The 15,734-nt window shown below is 38.1% G+C and overlaps 1 protein-coding gene across 1 annotated transcript in view; it reads right to left on the reverse strand.

The window, feature by feature from the left end:
- SPAG16 (sperm associated antigen 16) overlaps nucleotides 1-15,734 on the reverse strand; it is a 411,444-nt gene that overhangs the window by 29,068 nt on the left and 366,642 nt on the right. The window lies entirely within an intron of this gene.

Consider the following 15,734-nt stretch of genomic DNA (forward strand, 5'->3'; position numbering starts at 1 on the left):
TGGAAATCTCATTACATCAAACCTTTAAGATCCTGTAATATGTCCATAACTAAGTCCCGTGCTTGTCATTGGGGAAACACAACTACAGCACTAAAGGTTTCTGTGTCTGTAACAATTTGTAATTAGGGAGTTTTTATATAGAAGAGGCAGAGATTTGCTGTAGCCAAGCTGACTAGTGCAGCAATGTCGGTAACAGAAGGGAGTACGGTTTCCACAAACTGACAAGGAAGAAAACTGATGTCAACAGTCATAACCTGAACAAAAGGAGACATGATATGGCTGTCGAGGCAAGAAAGAAGATTCTGCACGCATCAGGAAGCCTAGCCAACCTCCCTGTGAGCACGTGCCTTTGCATTTATCCAACACAGTCCTCTCACATGAATCTCCTTTCAAAACTGTCCTTCTGCCCAAGTAACTTACCCGTCACTGAGGACACCCCTTCACTTTTATTGCTGAGAAAACATTTCCATTAGAAATGCAAAACTAACAGGCAAATGTTAAAAAAGGCTTATTTATATCACAAGAAGCAATTTCATGTAATTTTAAATTTTCTGTCTGCATTGTGTCTTATGTCCTGGTATTAAAGCCATTAAATTAGGTTAGAATCCTGGCCATTGACTGTAGAACTACTCATAATTTAATCTTCCTAATAACATTAAGAGTGCAGTAGGATCCTTCTAAACTAAAGGTTGGATGATATATTAGCATTTCAAGTGTGTTTTCACGCAGGGTTACTGATAACAATAAAAAGAAATTTCTATAAAGTATGAGTAGTTTCAATATATTATTTACAGAAACCTGAAAATAGAATCATTGCTTCATCAAAGGTATAGTACAGGCTTTTTAGGAGGCTTCTGCACAATTTATTACAGATGAAATTAAAAGTGTTCTGTAAAAGCATGATGAGGTTCTGTAGAAATGATTCAGAAATCCTGCTGTGGTGAGCAGAGAATGCTTTTTACTCTGTGCAATTGTAAAAACAGTGAAATGAATAGATAATTAAGGGGCAAATACTTGGCATTGGCTCAGTGAAAGTAGGATTAGTCTACCTGCTGTGGATCAGGAGCTGCAGTTTTTGTGCATGCATTTACAAACTCCACAGAAAAATGAACGCATGTTTACTTTCCTTGCATTCATTCGGGGGTGATCCATTAAATGAAAACTGAATGAAGTATACAGAGAAGTGCTTACAGTCCAACAAAGACTACATCTTGAAAACATCCAACTATCTCCTACTCAATTTTCAATTACTTTCCCCTTCACCTATTTACCCCCACTACAGGCAAAGTCTTTTAAAATCATTATATAGGCAAATATAAGCTCTCGTGAACACACTTTTCTGCAATAGAATGATACAACCCTTCCAAACTAAATGAAGTGCCTTTTTTTTGGTACTCTGCTTGTAATTCTATCACTTAAGTAATAAAAACAGAACAAAATTTTGTGCCTTTGAAGAGGTTTCTATGCTGGACTAAGTCCAAGGGTGAAGCCACGTGCATTTAAAAGGCTACTGTATGTTGGTTGGAATTATTATGTACAAGCAAATATTAAAAAATGGTGAAAATGAGCCAGGATTTAGGATGACATATAGGTAGAAATTTCTAAATTAGTTGGTTCCAATAATTATGACACCTCAAGAAAATATATGCAGAAAAGCACCATATAGTTAGATTTCTAAATTAGTTGGTTCCAATAATTATGACACCTCAAGAAAATATATGCAGAAAAGCACCATATAGTTAGATTTGGGATAAGGACTAAAGTACAGGTTTTTATGTATGACACATATTTAAAGTACACGAAAAACTGTGAGTTACCATTTCTACTGGTCATGTCCATTTCTCATCACTTGCAACAGAAAACAAAATAACAAAAGCCACTGCACCACTACAACATAGAAATTACATATGTGTAAATGTATTTTTCTATAAATGACTCCTAGCATGTTTGAAATAATAAATCATCTCCCTATTTCATCTATTTCTGTCTCCTTGTAATGTATTATTTAGTTATCTTAGCAATATATATACTTTTTTTTTTTTTAACCCAGGCTAAGAAAGAGTCCAGGATTCATGAATTTAAAAAGTGGTTTTGGCTTCGCTGACAGCCCTGAGGGACCCCACAGTGGATAGCAGGAGATGAGCACGCAGTCAGGAATGATATCCCTTCTCTTAACACTTCCAGTTTTCTTGACAGACAAAACACCGCACAGAGTTGTAAGATAAAGGTCTGGGATGATTTCTGAGGCCACAAAGATTCTGAAAGTCATTTTTATATTCTTTTTAATGGTATAAAAAAGGAACAGCAGCAATACCAGTGCTATAAATGACTTTGTGAAGAATCTCTTCTGATCTTCACACCCTAGACTCTCTGTCACAGGCACAAGTCTAATGTTTTCATTCATCACTTCAGCGTAGATAAAAATGATCCATTTTTTGAGGGGCTTATTGTCTTTGGATTACTTCCTCTAAACACAGAACCTTATTATTCAAGGTGGATGCCGGGCTCAACCGTGACCTTGTCAATCTCATTAAGTCTTGAATGAATTTTCTCAAATTTTCTTATCAATCAAGATAATTGCTTCTTGCAGGAAATCCAATCTTCTGTTAACCACATCATTACCTGGTGATCAAAGTCCTCAAACTCTGTGTAAGCTGGAATCATTCAAATCACCCAAGAGAACAGAAAAGCCTAAATTTCTAAACAAATATCCACAGGTCATTTCCATTTCAGCAGCTATTCCCCAGTTTGTCAAATACTGCGAGCTATTTTTACGAATTTTTTTTTTACATTATAGTTTTACATTAGGCTTTACAGCCATAACAGATGACGTTATCCTTGCAAAGGCTGTGTAAGATGAGAAGAACATGAAAAGAAGGAAGAAAAAATCTCTGGAAGATGTGTTTTTTAAGCAGGGATCTGAATAGTATAGTAGATACAAACCTAAGAATGTAAGAAAATTTATACAAGATGGGGTGAAAGGTCTATTTAATCTAAATCCTCCCTGCCTGAGAAAGCATATAAGAACAGGGCAGGAATGCAGTGATACCTTCTCAGAGTAGATTCCTGGATGCCAGCAACCTGCAGCTTTCCTGAGCCTGGGCAGTCTGGTTATATTTAACATCCCACACTGGATTTTTCTTTTGTTATTCTGCCCATCTGATTTGAACCTACACAAGCTTTTAGCACGTACAGTATCTCCATCTCTATTTTACCCATGAGTAGCTTGGATGTCATGCTAATTCAGGCCAGAGATAAAATGCTTAACGTTGAAATATGGGAATGTAATTAAGATGATTGTGAACAAAGGTTTGGGAAGGGCTGGGAACAAGTAAGGAAACTTGCTGCTCTGTTGATACAGATCACACAAAGATTTACAAAGAGATGCCCTACTTTCAGAGAGCCCTTCTACCAATACAACAGCTCTCATGCTGTGGACACTGGTGTTGTATGCTAATAATTCTGAGCTTTTATGAATCAAAAGTAGTTATTTTATGGGCAAAAATAAATTAGTATTTCCACTACCGATTAATATTTTTACCAACATATAGCTCTGATCTTTATTTTCAACATTTGAGAAGAATATATATTAATACAGAAACCTATCTCATCCTCTCTCCTTAGGATTTAGGCAGATGTCCTTGTCCTACTAAGTTGGTGGGAATGCCATCACTGACTTCAGTGCAGCCAAGATTTTTGCTGTCGGCTTGTAGCGAAGCTGGTGGGAAATCTAACCAGGTCTCTGAACAAAAACATCAAATTCCTCCTCACATACAAGTCTGAGGTGACTATGCACACAAGTGGATGCATTAAGTAAATCCCATAACTATTTAGCTTTGTGTATATATGGACTTTCTACAATCTTTAATGTAAGAAAATATATAATTCTTCCAGCCACATAACTATATGCCTTCCAATTCACCCCAATTAAGTTACACAAATGCTGGGTCCATTGATGTTCTCTGTGAAGGAGGGATGCTGGATGACTGTATCAAATAAACTCAAGTCAAACTGCTCTCTCAGGAAAACTCTGTTTAAACTTTCTCTCATCTCATGTCCTGTTCCACACAATGCAGGTAATTCATCATGTCGCAAACCTTATTCTGCACTGCAGTAAGTATTTCTCAGTCTGTTAAGCTGCAGATTAATTTTCCTCCCATCCCAATTCCGTTACCTTAATTGGAATGGTTACTTTCCTTCTGTTTCCAAACTTATTAGCTTAATAGAATAACTTGAATGTATGGGATGGAAAGGGGCTTCTGAGTGGTTAGAGTGTCTTTGGCTAGTATTTGATTAACACTAGCACTTCTGATCACCACTAACTCATACTTACTCATACAGAGACACTTGCAGAGGGCATGTGTGAACCCACTGCCTTGAACCATGAACCATCTCTGATGCCGCACAGGGAGCCAAAAGGACCAGGCATTTACATGCTGAGCAGAGATACCCACAGCTTGAAGATAACATGGCTTTTTGCTCACTTGGAGGAATTACAACTTCAAGTCTTGTGGAAAAGACTCAGAAGAGACATAAGACAGACCTAGGACCTAAACCAAACTGTGCTCAGTGTGAAGTGGGAAGGTGTTTCATGCATTGCAAGGACTGACTGTCTGACACTACACTTTTCAATGACCATGACCACTCTACATCACGAGTAGGACTGCTACACATCCACATACAAACCCCACCTCCACTCTGGAAACTGTCACATATTGTAAACCTAATGATTTATAATTAAAGTCAGATTTCTGTTACTTTGTTCCCCTTCACCCCACAAGAAACCTAACACTAGGAGTGAAACAGAATAATCGCTTTCATGGAGGCTTTTGTAAAAAGATCACTAAGAAAGAAAATACCTTATCACCAGAGAATTGTGGCTATCTGCTGGAGGACTGAAGAACAAGAAAATGATTGTGATTGTACTTTACAGTTCACCTCTTAGACAAGCACAAGGAACACAAAGAACCCAAGGACAAGGGCAACACAGAAAAAGAGACACACATGAGCTACACAAAGTCACCAGCCACTTTATTTTCCCTTTTACGTGACCTAAATCTTTCCCTTTTATCTCTTGTGCTGGTCTCATAAGGAAAATAAATGCTGGATTTCTGGATAGCCTGCACTTGCACAATGACTATATTTAAGCCTGAAAAAGATTTTTGGCTGACTGCAAAATTTCAAGACACGTTTTGCATTAAAAATAAGACAAAGACAACCACAAGGTTTTAATCTTATCAGAAGTGGGATTCTCCACAGTCAGTGCCCATCCAAGGCAGGAAATAACAGCTTTCCACTTGTACACTCCTAGGTAGCTCTGAAGAACCTGGGGAGTCCTTACAGGATGTATTTCAATACTATTAACTATGAGAAGTCAGTCATTAGTAATAAACTTAGCCTGAGATAAAGAGCAGATGGAAAAATCGGAATCAAGTAAAAATCTCAAGATGCTATAAAGCAGCAGCTTTGCTTAAGTAGAAGGAAAAGATGTGGATGCATTAGTGCCATGGAGAAGCCTACAGAAAATTAGTATGTTCAGACTTTAAACTACCTATTCAGAAAAGGATTCACAAATTACTATTACTTACATAGAAGATATTTACAAAATGAGCTTCAGTCTCCTCTCTCACTTCTCTCTTTAGCTGAAGGTGAGAGATGGGGCCTTTCCAGAGAACTAACCTCAGGGTTTTGAATGGCCTCCAGCAAAACTGACCTCTCTCCACCAGCCCAAAAAGGGATTGAAGAGAGTTTGGTCTTCCAAACCTGAGCTTAGCTTCTATAACCTCATGTAGTGATAGCCTAAAAAAGCTCCTTCTGGGGATGCTTAAACCATTCTGATAGACGTCTTATATGCCTACAATAATGACAGATCTCGAGAAATTACATTATTATACAGAGAGAGCTTTTTTTTTATAATTTTTATTAGCCTAGTCTATGGGCTGCTATCCCTCCAGTGGCTTTAATCAATGATCAGGGCTCTATTTAGCACCAAAATGTATTCTTTTATAGTGAGAGTAGGATCCCAATAAACTGTCACACCATTACTATAGGCTAAGAACATACTGCTGACATTTAAGATTGGTGAGTTAATGTCTTATTTTTTTTAATTACTATAGCAGTGTGTTTACAGATGCAGAATTAAGCCTTTGCTCTATTATTCATGAACACTGTTGCTACTTATGTGAACGTCTCATATCCTAATTGAGTTTAAAGGTTATAGTGCAGCCTTCCAGATGTAGTGGCCCTTTTAACCAGCAAAACAAATAATGCAGTCTATTCATTAACAAGATTTTAAAAATCTTTTTGGAAGATAGACAGAAGCCAGGCATTAAAAATATTCACTTGAAATTTCTGTTTTCTAATGCTTAATGTTCCTTGCCTACAGGTATGGAATTATCTGTAAAGCTAATTCCAAGGTAAAAATAAATATAAAATTATTGCTAAATGAATGATTGCTTCTTTGTTGCTCATGCATCATATAATTAATACCATGATGTGATCTAACATGTTAAGGAAATAAGAATTTGCCATCAGCAGGCTGAAAGAAATTTGTTTATTAGTTTACTGTGATTCAATTTATGAGAATGTGCTTCATTGATCTTTGCAAAAGAACTTTAATTGGAAATGAATATCACAATCTATTTACCACACCACTAAACCCAGTCTGCTACAGTTCATTTAAACTACACCTGCTACTTAATTTTCCAATAAGAGAAAAACTTTGAATTAATACAATAAGAAGCAGTTAGAAACTAGGCTCAGTAGACCACTGTTTTAATCAAGGTGTTCTTTGCATGCCCTTATGAATTTCTGCTAGGAGCTGATTGGGGTTTTGTATAGCATTTACATCAGAGCTTGAATTCAGACACTGTGAATTGTCATTACTACTTTCAACATGCACAATCCTTCCTCCTTTGCCTGAAAGATCTAAAATCTATATCCAGCATGCAGATTTAGAAGAAGTATTTCCACACTTCAGGCTATTGATGGTCATGCCCTAAAGCAAGGGTAAAAAGACCAAAATGAGCCTTTTCCCTCTCTTGTATGATGCCTGGACATTAAAACTGGAGGGCAGTGTCATGTGTACCTAGAGAAGTGAACAGGGGAAGAAGACAACAGACTATAATACCCTCATGTCCTAATTCCTGTATTTAAGCAAGAGTCAGAGCAATTCTAAAAGTCTTGGACTCTCTGGAAACTAGATTACTTGTGGGCTTTTTCCAAAGACATACACCACATCTGCCACCTTTAATACTAGGCAGGGCAAGGGGTCTCTTTTAGCTGGCTGACTAGGGATGAAGTCATGTTTTATGATAACACTGCCACAGAATTCAGAATAGAGGACCCTTCTGCCAAAAGATGGGGGGGAAAGAAGCATTGCCAGGTCCATCCAACTTAATGCAGGTCTTCACACACCACTCCTCTGAGCCACAGCACTGAGTCCTCATGGCTCAGTTCAGATTTATAAGCGCCTACAGTTTGTCAGAAAGGCTAAATTCCTTGCAACACTGCATGGTGGCCCATGACTAAGTGCAAAGTCAGGGCTGTTGTCCTTAGCATTTAGTACAACAGAACCGCAGGAAGCATGCAGGATGAGCTGGGAGAAAGGCTGAGCCCCAGCGACTATGAACTTGCTGTGAGCAGCTACCACCATGACCGGCTGCAGTGAGCACCCCACCTCCCTGAAGAATCAGCAGGAGCCCCTGGCACAGCTGGCCAGCCTAAGGCAAAGCATCCTGTCCCGCAGCAGCAGCACCCAGGTACTCAGGTGAACAGCTGTCCATGTGCAGTTACACACGCTCAACACACTTTACATTAGAGATGAACGAAAAAATCATGAGGAATAACAAAGGACTGATTGGAATATCTCTGACAGTATTTCATGACTGCTTCACTGGAGTCTCTTCTATTCAACATACCTGTGAAAATAGCAACAACCCCCTAAGCAGGCTAGGACAGGGAGATTTTTCCCCAAAATACTCATCATACTCACAAGTAGCCCCGCCTGCCACCTTCTTTCCCCTAGTCAGTCATTCCTGGGCTTAACTGTGGGGCCAAGTTTTAGTCTTGATTTAGTAAAGTTCCTCAAGTGTGAGCTTACTAAAAATACATAGCTCTTCCTGATGCAATATGTTTATCCTTATTAAAAAATAAGACCACAGTGAAGCACTGTAGTCTCCTTCATAAAGCCCTTTTCATTCTAACACAGTGTCTAATTAATAGGATTCCTTTAACATGATTACCCTTTGTGTAATACTTTAAGAGATTCTGAAAAATTAATCCTTTTACAGGTTATACTCAGATCGTTATAATTTTTCATTAAAGATGTTTTGCAGGGTCAACTTCTGACCCTGCATTTTGCAAAAGTGGAAGGCACTAACTACTGCAGAGTTGTCATAGATTTATCACGTCAGGAAAACATGGTATTGTAAAGCCTCATTGGGAACTTCGCCCTCTGGCTAGTCAGACCATCTCTGACAGAATTATTTTTTTTTCTCTAGAAATACTCATTTGTCAAAATTGAAACTGCTCCCTTGAATTAAAAGGTTTCAGATGATTCTCCAGATCTGGAAAAATGTTGGAAAAAATGTAGGAATGACCAGAATGTTCATTCTGACGTCTTTGGGATGAGAAATCTCAAAGGGAGTTTTGCTTTAAAACAACTTTTAATTTTGAAATTAAATTTCACATTTATTTCCAAAAAGGTGAAATATAAAATGAAAAAGAATGAAGATACCAAAACCAAATATTTTGAAAATATCAGAAATAAATATTTTGAAAATATCAAGAGTACATATTTTCACTGGCCACAGGATTTTCTTTCCCCCTGTATGCTAATGTATGAAGATTGTCGGATCACCTTTATCTCAACTGGGAATATCCTTACAGGAAAGGATGAATGGTTTCTGTTCAGGTCTGTTCTCCATCCCGTGAAGAGAGGGCTTTTCAGTGAGTACCTATGCATCACACACAGGAGTGCTGACAACATGGCCAGACGCTTCGGAAGGCCAGATCTGCTGAGGATGGCGGCAGTTCAGTGGTCTGTGCGACGAGTCGCACTAATGCTTCACCGCATCAGAGATGAAGGAAAGCCCTGTAGCAGGGCCCATTTTTTCTGACTTTCTGCATGGGCCTATGAGTTGGACCGTTACATTAATTTTCCTGCACTTAAATTGTTCTCTACTGGCTTGTGAAAGTATGATTAATATTCTTCAGGAATCTGTTATTAATTCTTCATTACAGTGTAGTCGCACAAAAGGCAAGGGGAATATTATGTCTGGCTTGTTGCACCTCACCAACCATTTCAATAAATATCTTAAAGAACAGAGGGTGTGCAGAGAATGAAGAGTACCGGGGACTGCTTACATTCCATGCACTGCAAAATAAATCACCAATCTGTCTGATTTAATAAAAAAAATAGTAGAGAGCAGAGTTAAATCATAGAGTTGGATGCCGAAAAGTACAGTATTGTGAATGTGCCTTAATATATTCAGCACTGAGATGGATATGTATTATATATGTTATTTATTTTAGCTGCACAAAGGCAAAAAGGTGGCTTTTATATGCTATACTGTTCTAATAAATATCGTGGTTCCAAAACAAAATTATGAATGGTATTAAAAATGAAGTACACCCAAAACACACAACCTGTAAATAAAAAATATCCTATGGGGGGAAAAAAGAGCTAAAAGAATTCACCAGTGAATAAACACAACATGGCATAATTACAGGCTCTTGTGTTTTTCAGCCAGGGTACAATCATGCAGTTTACTCAAAAGTCTTCTAATAGCCTCTGGGTACGTACTGCATTTACAAGAAAGCTTTCTGTTGTGAGCTCTCTCACTTCCCTGCCTGGCCCTCCACACTATTTAAATGTACTTTTGGGAAAAAGTCTGCACTTGAAAGGGGATGGAGCAGATTTCTGGAGAAATACTAATTGCTTTTTGAAGATCTAATTTTGACCATTTTCCCTTCCTCAGATCCTCCAAAGTCCAAATTCCACTGATGTTCATAGCTGTTTTTCACTTGGCTCTGACTGGCCTTGGACCACATCTTTTTTTGCTGGGTCCCAAATTTATTTATTTATTATCCTTTTCTGGTTCTTAGAGGAAAAATATTAATAATTCATTTATGCTAAGTTATCACCTTACTACTTTTAGTTCAGACAATTTAGCAAATCCATCATTTTAAAGATACTGCACTACCATGGTAATCCAAGTATGTGTGATCACACATATTTAGTGCCGCCTGTGCCCACCTCCCCTCATTACGTATCTGGCAACAGAAAAAGAGTAAGGAGAGAAAGAGCCAATTTTCCAACGTCCTAATTGTTAAGCCTGACTTTAAGGGAGCAATAATTTTGAAGTAACGTGGCATTACGAGTGGACTGCAGCACTATATGTTAATGCCAACTAATTAAGGCTTCAGCTATTCCACCATCAAGTCAGATGAGATCTGGTACTGTTAAATTTTTCCTTGTAGATCACAGATATTCAATAAAACCACTGTGAGTTTCAGAGGACATGTAAGTATTTACATATGGTACTTTAACTCTTTATTTTGAGACTTCTACAAGACAGGGAAAACTCATATTGGAAATCCAGTTAAAACCGAAGTCAGGGAGATCTTTTTTAGAGATTATTTACTTTAAAAGGACCCAAATATAGTATCTTAAATCCATTTGTCATTGATACAAATGGATTTGCCTCTTTCTTGCTTTGATCAATGGGAATTTGGTAGTTTGTGAGGGATTTAAGCTTTCCAAAGCTTTCCAAAGGCAAAAATAGGCTGCTACAGGTTGTGTTTGTGGAAGCACCAACTAGTGACAATGATAAAATTTGACTGATTTGCTAAACCATGAAATCAAAGCCTGCTTTGTTCAAAGCATTAGCACATTTTCTTTAGACTGCATATTTATTATAGAAGGTGCACTTAAAAAAAATAAAAATAAAAAGATATAGAATAAAGCTATTGGGATTGAGATCATGGGGATATTGAATCAAAACAAGTTCACTCAGTTAACCACTAACAGAAGTTTGTATTAAGATATATTTTAAAGCAGTCTTGGGATCCGAAAATAAACTGTCTAGATATGAATCTGAATCAGCTGAAGAAAACTTATTATTACAGAGAAAGCGGAAGCTTTATGAATGAAGGTAGACCGGCTAATTCAAGGTACAGGACTGGATACAGCACCAGTGTAAGAGTGAAAAGGATAAAACCAGCTTGCTCCCCTGATACAAATTACACGAGCTGAAGTGGATTACAGAAGACACACACTCTAATGAAAAGCACTGCGGAGTGAACACCCCTGAGATGACAATGAGATGAGAACTTGTTCTCCAAATCCCACTCTCCAAACCTCTCTTCCTCCCAGCGCCTCAGCACCCTTAAGAGCTTTCAATCACTCCTTTCTGTTAAGTACTTACTGCCTCATTCCCCTCCTGCTCATCATTTACCTGATTCAGCTCCTCTTTGTTCCCTTAACAGCAGATTAAACTTTATTTCCCTCCCTCTCAATAACTAACCTCATCTTCAAACACAACCTCCAGCCTTTGCCATCCTTGCAGCGAGATCCTTGCAAGTACAAGTACGATGTTAAGAGGAGGAGTTTCACTGAAGCTTTTATTGATGCACATTTCCCAAAGAACACAATGCAGTGCCCAGGGAAGCAGCAAGGCCGGGTTGGACCAAGACAACGTGAAAGGTCCTTGAAGAAGCAACAAAACACCTTGCCTTTTCGGTCTCTTGCAATCACACTAATTAGCTGTGGAGGCTAAAAATTCGGGATTAAACTGTGTAAACATGAATGTACTGAAAGTTGGACATGGATCACTTCAGAACATGCAAGAAAGAAAATGTGGTCTTGATCTTTATTATGTGTAATTTTGAACAAAAATTTAATCTGCATAAACACCTATGAAAACTCCTACAGTATCACATATCAAAGGTGAGGTACATCTCACCCCACCTGAGTTATCTGCCAGTTATATGTCTAGATTATACTTGTGATTTATTTAAACTATTTTTGGACGAGATGAATCATCAGTCAGAAAATAGCTCTTTATCTCTCCAGAGACCACAGAAGGAGCAACTTCTAGATGATTAGAGTCAGTTAGAATGGAGTCTTTCACAGATAGATGAACAAATTGTACAAACTGCACAAATTAGGAAGATGTGATGGAATATTTTGCCTGATTCTCAACTGAAACATGTTAATTGGCTATTATCTGCAAACTACTGACTTTGTTTAAACATATTTAAACAACAGAATGTAGTTAGAAAAGCAACTTCAATTGTTACTTTGAAGCACTGGTGTTAATTTGGTAATTTTGGAGCAGCAGTCAGATATAAGTTGGGATTGTCTCTGAACATAAAATCATACCTTTAATAAAATTCACAGTTCACAGGAAAAATTTCCTTTTGTAATCAGTAACCAGTTCAGTCTTAAACAACTGATCTTCATACTGCAAACTAATCTGTTCACATTCAGTGTAACAGCCAAACCTTGCAGAGAAAAAACTTGAGGAAATGCAGTTACGGCTGACATGAAAATATAAAAGAGATCCAACAATATAAAATAAGCAATAGAGCTTTAATAAAAGAGTATGGTGAACACAATTCAGAAATACTCATTCATCAGACAGGTCTGTAGAAGTCTGCACTGACATTCTGAATTTGGATAAACTGCACAGGTTTTGATCTGTTTCTGGAAAAAAACGAGGAACTGCTACTTCATCCAGGATATATACTAGAGAAGGCTTTTCATATAATTCAAGTAAGCACATAGTATAGCAAAAGAATAAGAAAATTCTGGTTCAAAATCAAATCCAAATAGATACAGGGACTGTGAAAATTGGGATTCATCTTGCATAGTCTGGGTCTGGAAAGACGTAACTGAAAGATTCAAAGCAGCTCCAGTTACAGTTAATCAAAATGAATATGTTGAATTTGTAAGGTCCAGATTCTAGTTACTTTAGTCGTATTGAATTAACAGCCTTCCTTTACAAAAAGTCCCTCTTAAATCAATGAGTCTACGCTTGAAGTAACAACATCACATCCAGTGTTCCTTATGAGTTGATATAAACACATCACAGATGTCTGGTAAAGATAGTCCCTGCTACCTGCAGCTGCACAGTATTGAGTAGTTATCATCCTAGTATTGATTATTGGTTAGATTACGGATGCAGATTATGTATGTGTGTGAATGAGAGATTCCCACAACATGTCAAAGTGGAATCGGCTTTCTCGTGAAATCAAAATAATCTAAACTCTCCACTTTTTGTTTGGGTTAAACATGAAGATGCCTTGACAGCCTTTAACACAAAGATTTACTGCATATTTAGTCCAATCAAACTCCTAACACAAACAGAGATGAGTTCTAAATGAGTTACAATCTCTTAAGAAAAGATCTAGGAGCCAATGTAGACAACTTAATGACTCACAAAGCAACATTCACATCAGCAAACCAGACCACAGTCTCCATGATACAGGAGTTCTTGTACGAAATATATAGTAAATGTTGGCATTGCATAGTCTTAAAAGACACACTGAGGTGTGGCCACTCATGTTTTGAAAAGGTCATACTAGAAGCAAAGATGCTTCAAGGAAAGGTGAAGCAATGGGCACAGACATGAAAGAGGGTGTTCCCAAGGAAAAATTACGTTTGGGCAAGGTGAATGTGACGTGAGCACACTCGGCTCCACCCCCAGGTGAAGGACTGCAGCGTGGTCCTGTTTCACTCACAGGGCATTCAGCCCACGGAGACCATGGCATGCTGGCAGAGGTGCAGACTGCTACAGCTGGAGAAACAACTGCTCCAAGCTGTCCAGGCTGCCTTTTGGCCAGAAACAGCCACTCCTCCACCACGCTAGCACACAAGTGCAAACCCCAAAGGCCTAGCTTATATTGTCCATGGGAGAAGAAAGGGCAAGCAGCGCAAGGTGGTAGCATTTCAACTTGTCACAGACGTCTGGGTAGTAAATGAGAGGTAAAGGCCTTCCAGGGAGCAGAGACTGGCCACTGCCAAGAGCCAGAGCCAAGAAGAATGGCTGTCCTTAGGGAAATCAGAGGTAGGCTGGCATGGAGAAAAGTGGGATATAGAAAAATAGCATGGGGTAAGAGGTTTCCTTTCCCCTCTTTAGCTCATTAAAAAAATGAGACTACGGCACAAATACTGCAGTTATCTTGCAGGGCCCAATGACACTTCACCTTTATGAGCATCAGAACCTTACATAGCAACTTCAGAGCACCTCCCAGGACTCTGAACTCATTTGTTTTGCGCTGACCATTACAATTCCCTACTAAGGGATATGTTTGAAAGGAACTGCAATTCTCCTTATTTTGGGGGACACAAATAACCTTAAGCACAGAAGAAATTATCTGTAGAAACTGGGGAAGGTCTATGGCTCATCAATGATTTCATAGCAACCCAATCCACTGACCACAGATGGAGTTCACTGATCATGCCTGCTACCTCTCCTGCTTCCAGCGTGTCAGGCCCAAGAAAGATGCATTTGATCATAGGATAAATAGGGATATACAATGCAAGGGAAGAGTATTAATACCCTTTTCCAAGTCTCTTATGCAATTTCATCTGGAATACTATGTAAATTCTAGTTTAAGAGCTTAGACTAAAGTGGAGCAGCTGGCAAGCCCAAGGAGAAGATCAATAAAACAAGGAGCCTAAAAGATGTAATGTAGCAGATCAAAAATGAGGTCTGAGTAAGGATAAGTCTAGTATGCTCGTATAAGCTACAAGAGTATGCATGATATTTTATGTGAAAGAAAAACATACAGGAAGATAATTCAGTACGAATTGACCAATTATAAATAAATGTAACCTAGAAATGAAAACCATTGGAAATGTGAGGTCTTCAAATAGCATTATAGTTGAATTAGTGCTAGCAAAAAAAAAAAAAATCCACTGAAATGATTTTTAAAAAGAGCTTGAAACTTTATTTATGAGGGAGAAAACCATCTGTCATTACTACACTAAGAATGACACTACAACATCTGTGGTTTAGGCCATAAATTGATCTTCAACAGGAGTCAAGGTGAAACCAGCACACTATACATACCTTGGAAGAGTAGAGAGTAATGGACTACAGGAAAAGCCATTTTCAATAAGGTAGTAAGTATACTAGCCTCTTTCACAAGCTAGCTGAAACCAGGGGTTTTCCAGCACTTTCAGTGAAATGTGAAACATATCTTATATGTGCATCCTCAATATTTCATTAAGTTTTTCACTTACACATATGTTTTGTTAGTTTTCAGTGACCAAAAATTACTAGGCATACCAAGACTCACTTGCCATCCAACCTTTCTAAAGGTCACTAAGTTAATGGCTCTAACATTTAAAGACGTATTTTACCCTTTGTACATTCCTATTAACTTCCATAGAGTAGCAATGGGAAAGGTTGCTACAAAGTTCCCTCATGTGGTTACTTAATCTGTAGAAAGACTTAGAAAAACATGCAATACAAAAAACCTTTCAGCTTGAGAGGGAGAGGGAATGGACATAGCCATTATATGCAGAGAAGATGGAAAGGCAAACAGGAAGGGAAAGACTTGAAATAGTAATAGCTTGGCAATAAATGCTAGCCTACCTGAATCTGAAGGTAATGAAAAGAAAAAGAGATTTAAAAAAAGGTGCAAATAACAATATTTTGAATTGCTAAAGATATTGTTTTCTCTTTGGAATAACTGTTTTATCATACACATTAAAATGTACG

The sequence above is a fragment of the Falco peregrinus genome, chromosome 8 (genome assembly GCF_023634155.1).
Source record: "Falco peregrinus isolate bFalPer1 chromosome 8, bFalPer1.pri, whole genome shotgun sequence".
Classification (NCBI taxonomy): domain Eukaryota; kingdom Metazoa; phylum Chordata; class Aves; order Falconiformes; family Falconidae; genus Falco; species Falco peregrinus.